The sequence below is a fragment of the Chaetura pelagica genome, unplaced genomic scaffold (genome assembly GCF_000747805.2).
Source record: "Chaetura pelagica isolate M959 unplaced genomic scaffold, ChaPel_1.0 scaffold399, whole genome shotgun sequence".
In the NCBI taxonomy this organism is placed as follows: Eukaryota; Metazoa; Chordata; class Aves; order Apodiformes; family Apodidae; genus Chaetura; species Chaetura pelagica.
In genome coordinates, this window is record NW_009970719.1 from 1,425,905 (window position 1) to 1,436,808 (window position 10,904).

The 10,904-nt window shown below is 38.1% G+C and overlaps 1 protein-coding gene across 1 annotated transcript in view; it reads right to left on the reverse strand.

Annotated features, from left to right (window-relative positions):
• FHL5 (four and a half LIM domains 5) overlaps positions 1 to 10,696 on the reverse strand; it is a 21,573-nt gene extending 10,877 nt beyond the window's left edge. The window contains exon 1 of the mRNA XM_010006318.1: positions 10,671 to 10,696. The gene's annotated coding sequence lies outside the window, so the exon portion shown is untranslated. The remainder of the gene's footprint in view (positions 1 to 10,670) is intronic.
• Positions 10,697 to 10,904: the final 208 nt, after the last annotated feature.

Here is a 10,904-nt window from a genome sequence, read left to right on the forward strand (position 1 = left end):
TTCCTGCTGCTAACTCGTGTCCTAGGCACAGGGAAAGACAGCAATGTCTTCATTCCTTGGGAAACAAGGTTTTTGTTATCTAAATTGGAACAAAGCTAAATACCATTGAGGTTTAATGTATTTAGTAGGTATGGATGTGTGATACGCCTTGCAGTGCTAGAACATTCCAAGGGAATGCAGCAGAGATGTTGCAAAGGATGTGTGGATATTGCAACTGGAGTCCCTGGGGTGAGATTTGAGAACACAGCAGCCTTATGGTATGAATTATAAAGCAGATGAAAATAAAACAACAGAGCTGGCTAGTCTGCCTGCTGTTCCAGCAGATCAAGCTAGAAGTTAGCTCCAACATATTAGGAGAGGGACTTTCTGTAGACTCAAATGGCTTCCTATAAAATGCAGAGCACTTAACAGTGAAGAAAGTTGTGAGAAAATGGTTGTGAAGTGGTGATACCTGATAGATGTGGAACCATCAGGAAAGGAATGCTTGGTGGCTCACTGGAGCTAAAAACCACAGCCACAATGTTAATCTATCTCTTCATTCTCTTATGTATCTCTTAATAATTTCTCTTGATATTTTCTATAAATGTGTTCACACCCTTGTGTTATGTAAGTAGAAAAAGCCCAGAAACCTTAACACTACTTAGGTGGGAATGAATATATACATACATGTAGGTGGATATGTATGTAAAAATACTGTATCCCTTGTTTATGGCAATTCTAATGGACTATTTCCTAATCTAAATAAGTCTGCCTTTGTACTGCATCATCTTTTTTCTTAAGAATACAAAAAAAATGGAATAAATCTTTCCATTGGAGAGGCATAAAGAAAGAAAAATGATGGCAAAATGAATCATTATAACAACACTGAATTCTAAGAAAATTCAATTGATATGAGGGGTACACCCTTGTAAGCTGTCCCAGGCACTTGGTTATTTTCAGTGAAGCACATGTTTTTATGTTGGAACATGCTTTGGCAGGAATTAGCTTATTTCATTTTCCCTAGTTTGGTGTTTTGTTTGGGGTTTTATGTGGGAGTTGCAGAAGAATTAATCACATTTACAAAATACATTGAAGATTCAAGGTTATGACAGCATTGTAAAGCTAATAATAGCATTACAAGAAAAAATGTTTCTAACAGGGTTCTGCAAGGAAATTTTTCCTCAATTCTGAGATCACAGTTTCTTGATTTCTCCAGATGCCTGCTATTCCCCAGAAACCAGTTACTGTGTTGTTACTGTGCCTAGACCTAATATGAGCCCTGACCCTCAAGAAAATGAACTTGCAAGACAGTTAAATTCATGTTGTGTTTTCAAAACACTGGCAATACTTTAGCTTTTTCTCTTCCCTCCCTTAGAGTAACTGCAATTTTCCCCAGTGATACCTTGAAATTGTAGTTGAGCGTTTAAGGATAGAATAATTTTTGCTCTTCTAAAAATGGCTAGAGAACAATATTACAGATCAAGTCAAAACATGTATCTCTAGGAAAGAAAAGACAAAGATACAAACTTTGAATAAGCTGTTTTACTTCTGTGCTGACGCAGAATAACACAAAGTCAGGTCTTGGAAGTACCTGAGTGAGTGCAAAGCTTTAAATTTCAGCAGCCAGGACGGATGCCAAACAGGACTGTGCTGTAATAATCTGACCTTGTTGCTTCAAGGTCCACAAGTAACAGGGTTTTGGTGGACTCCTTGAGCAAAGCATTTCATTTAGAGACTGATTTAGTAACCACACCACACTACGTAGTACCATGGTTACACACCCCACAGCCATGAGCAAAAAAGGGCAAGAGCTCTGGCTTCACTAGAGGATTGAGCATCCCAGGAATTCTGTAATTTTCTCCTTAATTGGTATTGCTGTCTGCTTTGTTTACACCATGCAAATTCAAATGCTGCTGAATCTATCTAAATTCTTCTTTTATCACAGCATGGCATAAATTGCCTCTTACTTAAAATTCAAACTAGGAAAAATCAGAGCAGTGAGAGTACCTCAAATAAGTGTTCACAGATATACAGAAGTGCTGTTGTGGAAAAGCCCTGACTAGTCTGCAACCATCAAACTCTCTTTACTGGCTACAGAGTAGGTAACCTCCTTGCCTCTACAGCAAGTTAGGTATTTGCTTTAATTCAGCCACAGAACTTTCACCAGCAGCATCCAGCTTGTCCAATGAACTTGTACTTGCTAGTGAGGTGAGCTTGAGTGAAATTCAAATTAATGGTTCCGTATCCACCTCTCCTAATGGATATTCTTCCTCTGTTGTGAGCCCTACTAGTAAAACTCAAGAATTACCATCACAGTAAACCCACCATACAGAGAAATTAAAGGTCACAAATCAACATCAAATGTAGTAGCTGAAAGCTGGGTTTTTTGGGAAGAGGCAGACAGAAAGATTGTTAACTGGTTACAGAATTAAACCTAGATAATTTCCTTTTTTATTTATGTATTTATTTTTTTAACTGAGCAACACATGAGAGCCAGAGGGTGCGACTCATCATTTAACACAGGTACTACACCAGTGCCCAGAGGTTTCAGGCCAGAATAACTGGCCCTGTTACTCTGAACACAAGAAGCTCAGCTGACAAGCAGCATTGCTTGGTCAGTAACACAGTTTAAGTAGAGACAAACTGTCTGTGCAGTGCTCAGTATCGATTCAAGTTTCTCCCAAGCTGTTAACCAAAAGCACAAATCATTTCTACCTGCTCAGATTCCTGTCAATATCTTCACCAGCAGCAGTAAAAGCAGGGTTAATGTGATGGCTCAGAGAATTTCTTTTATTTCTCTGAAATCGTTCTTACCCACATTTTTTACAGTCTTTCCTATAGTCTGGTAGAGTTTGAATTTTCTCCTGTGTTTGTTATGGAGCTCATTCCTTCCTGACTACAATCAGATTTATAGAATAAAATGAAGCCATGAAATAGTTCAGCTGTGAATTGGTGTTCCTGTTGTTGTAAAATCCTGGCAGTGTTCTCAGTCAACCATAAAACAGGTTTGAGGATTGCATCTGGTACAAAAGGGTCATGCAATAAAGTGTACTCAAATTTTCTGGTGAGTTTCTGCTCTGCCCAAACAGCGTCTGTACATCAAGTATCTGCCTCCCAGTTCCCCTCTGTTCAATGCACTAATGTTAAAATGCTTGCACAGCTGAGCAGAAATCCACCAAATGTACAGCAGCACCTTAGCAATATACTAACACCACCAAGCAGGGACACACCTTACTGAAAATGTGGGATGGAAAGATTTCCTGTGGAAAACAACAGGAATAGGAAATGATGCCTGTGATACAGCAGGGAACGAAGTGCTCACAGGCCCTGAAACACAACAGCCTTGTCACTGGTACCTCAACAGGCAATGCTGATGCCAACTAGAATTTCTAACATCTTAATAAAAATAATGCATTTCTGGTCTTTGCAGATGCATCAGCTGCAGAGGCTGGATTATCTCCACTCTTCCATTTTATTTCAGAGACATAAAGGTGGATGAAGAGCACTGTGAACAGCCACATCACACAAATTAAAACCCTTTAAAAAAAAAACCCAAACCCACAACTGACTATGCAGTACAACTATTTTCCTGCTTGGTTCTTTAAAAGCCTGTGACCTACTTTAGGACTGCTTTAAGAAATAAAATAAGTAATAAGGAAAAGATGAGCAGGAGCAGCAATGTTAACAGCAAGCTAAAATTGGAAAGGATTTTCATTACCCTCTTTAAAAAAAAAAAAAGACCTTTTTTCCCCAAAAATCAAACATAAACTCCCCAAGTGTTAATGAAGCATTTGCTGCAGCTGCAAAGCCTTTTCCTTTTCTCTCCCAACTGCACTGTGCCAACCTGACCCAGTTTTCTGAGGAAAAAATAACCTGAGCTGCAGCACTTTTGTAATAAAAAATATGACACCTTATAAAAATGAAAAAAAAATCTAAAGATTTCTGATCTCAGCTCTATTTAAAGATTGTTGTGAGCTAGGTGGCATTACAGCTCAGGAAGAGCAAAGACTACTGCGAGGACTGTTGGTATGTAAGATCCCTACCTCAGTTATCATTGCTCCCATGTATTTAGATTTTCAGGCTCAACAACAAGTTTTGCTGCTTGCAGAGCTCCATCAGACTGGGCTGCCATCTTCTTACCAAACTTTACACTGAAAACAGAGATTACATGGTCCTGCAGACAAGCCCTGGACTGCTTTTTAAGCTCACAGGAGTCACAGTTTTAAACTGAAAGAGAGGATATTCAGGATAGAATTTAGGAAGAAATGCTTCCCCATGAGGGTAGTAAGGTGCTGGAACAGGTTACCAAGGGAAGTTGTGGAAGCCCCCTCCCTGGAGATGTTCAAGGCCAGGTTGGATGAGGCTTGTGCAGCCTGGTCTGGTGGGAGGTGTCCCTGCTCATAGCAGGGAAGTTGGAACCTGATGATCTTTAAGGTCCCTTCCAACCTTGACCGTTCTATGATTCTATGATTCCATGTTGCTCCATCTAGTCTGACAGTAAAGATAGGAGAGCAGCTCAGTCCATGGAATGATGCTTTCTGAATTTCTAAATTTGAAATAACAGAAACGGAATAATTACCAGTACTTAAAAAAACATGCTAGAAGGCTGGGTAATTTCAGGAGTGACTTTATAAATACTTGTCTATGCCTAAATTGAGAAATCAAAGATCAAGTAATTATATGTACAAAGGTAATGCATTCTAGTTGAACAACACTAATTCCCTGTGTCAAAGCTCTGACACAGAAGTGGTCTAATTCCTTCAGAAAAACTGGAAAAAAACTTTACTTTTTTACTGCCAATTTACTTTTGCAGGAAAAGACACAAACCGTGGTTAAAAATGCAGATATCTTGTACCCCTTGCCTACAAACAAGCACTGGAGAAAGTGAACCAAATTCAATTATTTTTCTAGTGCAGCTATCACTAGAAATCACAAAAAAGGTAGATTCAGACCCTTAAGAAAGTAAAAAGGTAATGATCCTCTGCAACTGCAATCTCTTTGGAATACCAGGATCCAATAATAGCACAACCCTATTAAAGCATGCATGCATGCATTGAACCTGCTAGGTGGGCAGCCCAGGAAAGGTCAGTGGAGAAAACCTGGAAGATGTGGTAATCCTTGTATGCTACCACTTTTACAGTAATGAACTGGTTATACAACATGACTGAGACAGAGAAAAGTTTACAGGAAAGTGGGCAACAACCAGCCAACATGAAAATACACTGTGGGTGTTCTTAGCCAGACTTCTTTAACTGCCTTCTGCTTCCCCTAAGTGTTACATGAATGTCTGGCTTGTCTCCTATTAGAACACATCCCCAGAAACACTTGCATAAGTATGTAATTTAATCTAACTGAATAATTACACTAAATTAATGGATGTCAAATTAGGCAATTTGATATTTTCTGGGTTAGGTTTTGAACTTTGCATGTTAGGGCTGGTGTCCTCATATCTGCTGGGGAGTGCCCAGCACAATTCACTTATGAAGTCTCACCATCTGCACCAAGGTTCCAGTAAAACACTAGTACAATTTGGATGTGTGTGCATTTCACTAAAGATGTGGAACTATAGCAGGGTGACTTTTTCCTATTTTCCTCTGCCCCATCTTTGTTTTAAACAGACTGTAAACCTGGAAAACCTTATTAGTTTAAATATGCAAGTGCATCAAGGGTAGCCTGCAGGTCCTTGGGGGAAAAAAAGAGAAAATATTCAGATATACATATTCTTTTACAGCATGTCCCATATTCACTGCTGATAGTAAATCATCATTCCAACACAGCAAAAGAATATATGACTCACAATGTAAAAACTCAGTGCTGGAAAAAAAGCTGACAACAGGACTTTTAAAGACAGTGAACTCCTTGAAGGATGAGGCAAGTAGGAGAAAGTGAAGGTCTTCTACCAGGGAAGAAAAATAACAGAATGTTACTAGGAGTGAGTATAGAAAAAATGTGGAGGTTTCTTTGTTGTTTTGTTTTTTTTCTTTAAATCTGTGGCTTTGTGTGCATTATCTGCTAATCAGAAAAATAAAGTTAATTGAAGACCTCTTGAGTCTCTTTAAGTAGCTGAGTAGACAATATCCTGTCAAATGAGAGAGAGTACCTCATGGCATCAACTCTGTTTCATTTTCAGTTCTCAGGTCCTGAAAGCAGCAACATGGATCAGTCCTCAGAGAGACTCAGCCTGGGTTTTGTTCATGTCCTGCCCGTGACCCTTGCCATATACTTGAAAGCTTTGTGCCTCCTATGTTACCTGTTCTGCCTACTTAGGAGACAAGGTCTGCTGGACAGTTATGTGACTGGGTATCCTAACATTGCTCTTCAGACTTAAAACCATTGTGCCAGACATGAAACATATTTCTTTCTATTTTAACATAATCTATCTTCCTAAAAGTGGCTATGATTTAAAATTAGACCCTGCAATGAGCAGACTGTGGTATTCTGTCTTTCTTTATTATGATGTGAGGTTACTGACCCTTCAGTTACTACCCTGCTGGGATTTTTGTAATGTTCTGGCATGTGAAAAAGTCCTTTTTTTTGTTTGTTTTTAGCACTAGCACTTTCAGAGTGGATTTCTTTCTATGATTATACATACATACTATCTAAAACCTGGTTCCAGTGTAGAATTGGCCTATTCTGACTGAAGGAAAATCAAGGCTAAAGAGTATCTGAACACCCAAGAGAGTCAGCATTTGAGTCTGACAAATAAAAACCATCAGTAAAGTCTTTGAATTCTGGAATTGATTTGGTAGGAACGAATAACTTGTTTTCTAACATTTAGGAACATTTTAAGAACACAATATTTAACTCAAGGATATTGTAGAACAATGAAACCACATAAACAGGTAAAGTGTATTCAAGTGATGATAGGAAGCCTGACATGCAGCCCCTTATCTGCAAACCTAGAATGGAATTGACCAGTTTCAATATGGGTTAATGCTCAGAGTCCACAACCCTGACAAGCTTTGAGGGATAAGGTCCACCTGAGGATGAGGAGAGTGGGAAGCAGCAACAGAAACTACACTGAGGAAAAAACAAACAGTTTAAGTCTTTTTTGCTATTTATGTTGAATTTGGTAAATGTTTTCAGTAAAAAGTCAAAGCAAGTTATTAGGCAAATTAAGAATTCTTCTACTGTATTTAAAAAATGTTTTGAGCCTTTAATTGGAAATGTTTCTCAATGCTTTTCAATTTTCAAGCACCAAACTAAACAAAGATTGACAATTAGATGATCAGTGTGAAACAGTTTTTCCTCTAATCTTTTCCTTTCTCTTTTCATGCAAATAGAGTCACAGAACTCTAATTATTCCATAATTTTGCATGTTATAATACATAAATGAATCATGATGTGGCTGAATTTGAAACTTGAAGAGCTCACTTGAGACAGATTGGGCTCCTAATAAATAGATTTTCAGCCAAATAGATTTAAAACCTACTACTGTTCTGGGCTTCTGATAAATGGAGTTATAATCTAATAGTCTGAAGTGTTTTACAGCCTTCCTTTCTAAGGTTTCAGAATGCTTTTCTAATAACAATAAAAAAATAATCCTAAAACACAGTTGTGAGATACTTGTCTATGGAAAGGTTAATACTTGTCAAAGCAAAGTAGTTGACTTGCGAAGGTCAGAGAGCAAACCTGGATGGAGGATTGGGAAGAGGCCTGTTCCTACACCTTTGCCATTAGACTGCCCTGCTCCTCAGGCTGGATCCATGACACTGGGCTGGGGTAGAGGAAAACACTGTACAAAGCTTGCTGGCTGGTCAACCTTCAGTGATTCAGGTAAGAAGCACTTCTAAAATCAGCTGAAGCAACTAAAAGTTCCAGTTGTGAACTTTGCAATAGTCCTTCATTACTCTGAGATTATTATTAATATTCTTCTGCAAAATATTCTGGATGGATTGTTTTCCAGTTTTTTGTCAGAACACTTAGGGCTACACTGGTTGAGACCCTAATTATGAAGGATTTTCCGGTTAATTTGGGTTTTCAGACAGTTTTGGATAACATGGCTTTGAACTAATTTTTCTCTCTCCAGTGTAAAAAACTCAGTTTATAAATGGGGAACTGAAGCACAGAAAAACCTGCTGGAGGTCCCTCTGGACTGAATTCTGGTCTCCTGTGTGTGTGATCTGTCGACAACTATCCATGCTCTGTCAACAACTATCCATGCCCTGTCACTAGGTCTTTCTTCCTATCAATTCTCCTGTTGATGCATGAAGACACATTATAGAAAAATGAAGATTTTTCCAAGTTACAAACTATCCAAGAGTGAGGCCAGCAATAAATAGAGCAGCCTGCTCAGATCCATTATCCATATTACACTGAGATGTACAATGATTTGCCAGTCCTTATAGGCAGACCTAGAAAAATCCAATCTCAAAGGCAATCATGGCTGAGATGCAGCCTGCTAGCATGAATGAAGAAGAATGAAAGAAAACTCTTAGACTTAGGGAAACAAGAAGGGGTGACAGGCTGTGTATATTGTACAGTATCAGAGAAGACTGGGCATACTCACAAAAGCTAACCTAAGCTTCCTGAGGCTAATGAACAAAGCATTTTTTATAGTTAAAAGAGAGAGATAAAGTCCTCTCCAGGGTGATTTCTAGCAGAAATTTAATGTAGCCATCATTACAAAGGCAACCAAGGGAGATTAGTTGGCCTTTGTAGCAGTCTTGTCCCTCACTGTATCTCCGCTGCAGGATTTTATGTCATGGGGCTTTATGAACTTGTTTTCAGTACATCAGTTCAGTGGTTTTGGAGTAATCTTTGCATATTTCTACAAAACAGTCCTCATTCCATTCCCTCTTACATTTTACAGGAAAATATAATGTATGAAATGAGGGGTCCAGAGCCTCCTTTCTCACTCTAGCTGCTGTTTCCAGAAGAATGAAATGGGCTGCAGGAGCATGAGTGGAGCAGCAGCAGCAATTCACCAGGCCAGCTTCCAAACCTGGGGCTTCAGAGATTTTAACAGAAAAGCTGAACTGGATACCATTCATTTTACGAGCACACTAGAATTAGATATATCACCTTATCCTTAACTGGAAGGGAGTTGTGCAGAAACAGGTCAGTTTTACTCCCCAGGTGGTCTAAAAGCCTGAACAGCCTGTTTGGCCGACAGATTGGGTGCTCATTCAAGCAGGGTCAGAATTGCACCCTCTTACCTTTTGACTTTTGGGCTAGACACCTGGAAGCAAGCTGGTTAAGATTTTCACATTTCTGTCTGTCCATGGTTAGGCAACACTGAAAGTTTTTAACTTTTTCTTTCTTTTGAGAAGTAAAACTCAGATACAGAAAAAAACTGAAGCAAGCTGGGCTTATTGGTAGATAGCCAACAGAACACATGTCCTACCAACTCAAACGAAAATACAGGCTTCATAAAATATGACTGCCTGCAAAGAACCTGGAGGAAGCACAGGTCACAACTGATCAGAATCTCTTTCAAGCAGCTTTTGATTTCATTTTGGTCTAATCCCACAAGACAGTCAGGATGCCATTTTAAGTTTCTACCAATTACACAGCTTTGAATCAAAGTGACTTTTGTGACACTGCAATAAAATTTCACACCAAGACCATCGGCAATCTGTTACAATGTTAATATATTAAATCCATTACAGCCTGTCCTGTTAAAATACTCTAGAAATGTCAATTCCTCACACAAACAGAAGGAAAAACATGGGTGAAAATATTAACCGCAAACTAAAAAAAAGGCATCTAAACCTTGTCTTCTCAATGTAAGAGATTCTATGTCCAGCTATGGATAGAAAAGCAGATGTTTTGAAAAAGACACAGTTAAAGAAACATATTTTCAAACATTTCCATTATTGAAATGGAAATTGTCAACATTTAATCATTACCTCAATATTAAAAAGACTGCTGTGATGAAATCAGGCAGAAGTACAATTAATATACACGGGCTTTAATTTAAGGAATAATTTCACTATTACCCATTATTTCCTTTTTAATCTGGCAATATAGGCACACATTTCCAGCACCATTTCAGTAAACAATGGTATATCCTTTCAATACTACTTTTCCTTTCGAATTTCCAACCAAAATTATGATCCTAAAAATGTGATAACTAAAAGGTAAAACAGAGTCTCTTACGGAGGGAGAATCTGGAGATGATAGCTGATTTTTATAACAATTCAAAGTAGTGCTCTAAACACCAGCTTGGAAACTGTTTTTACTTCAAAAAAATAATAAAAAAACACAATCTGTGTTAGGTGTTAAAATTAGTTATGCTAGAAACAAGTGACTTGAGTGGGAAAGACACTATCTAGAAAGTTTTCTTGCAATAAAAAGCTCTGAAATCTTGCTAAGAGGTAGAACTGATGATTCACATGTCACAGGGAACAGCAGACACTATTTTTTTTTTCTCACCTCATTACAAAAGAAACCCCTAACAATCTTCCTGTAACATAATGAGTGAGCCAAAAAAATAAAATGAAAACAATTGCATAAATACAAAAAAAAAAAAAGAAAAAAGTAGTATCTCTTTTGGTACACAAAATTAATATATATATATATTTTTAATATATGTCTAGAATTCTGCATCTAATTGAAGTAGAAAGTTTGTGTCTGCAGAAAAAAAATTCCAATGTACTTGCTCAAAATGTTAAATTAGGTACCTTGTAAACTACTACAGTTAAACATTATCAAATAAAGGAATAATAGAAAAGAACCTTAATACTCACATTTGGTTTTAAGCTGCTTCTCTTGGTAACTTGTGCAGCAAAATAAAGGAAGAAAGAATTACTTCTCTTCACAGAAACCAGCATTCCTCAAATCCAAAAGAAACAGAACACTTTGCCAGAGCTATTTGAGGGTCCCATCAGAATTTGGCTGGATGGAGGAAGGCTGAGGGTCAGTTTGTTTCCCTTAGACCTCATGACATGCAAATAGCTGGCTGCATCACCACAGAATCAAGT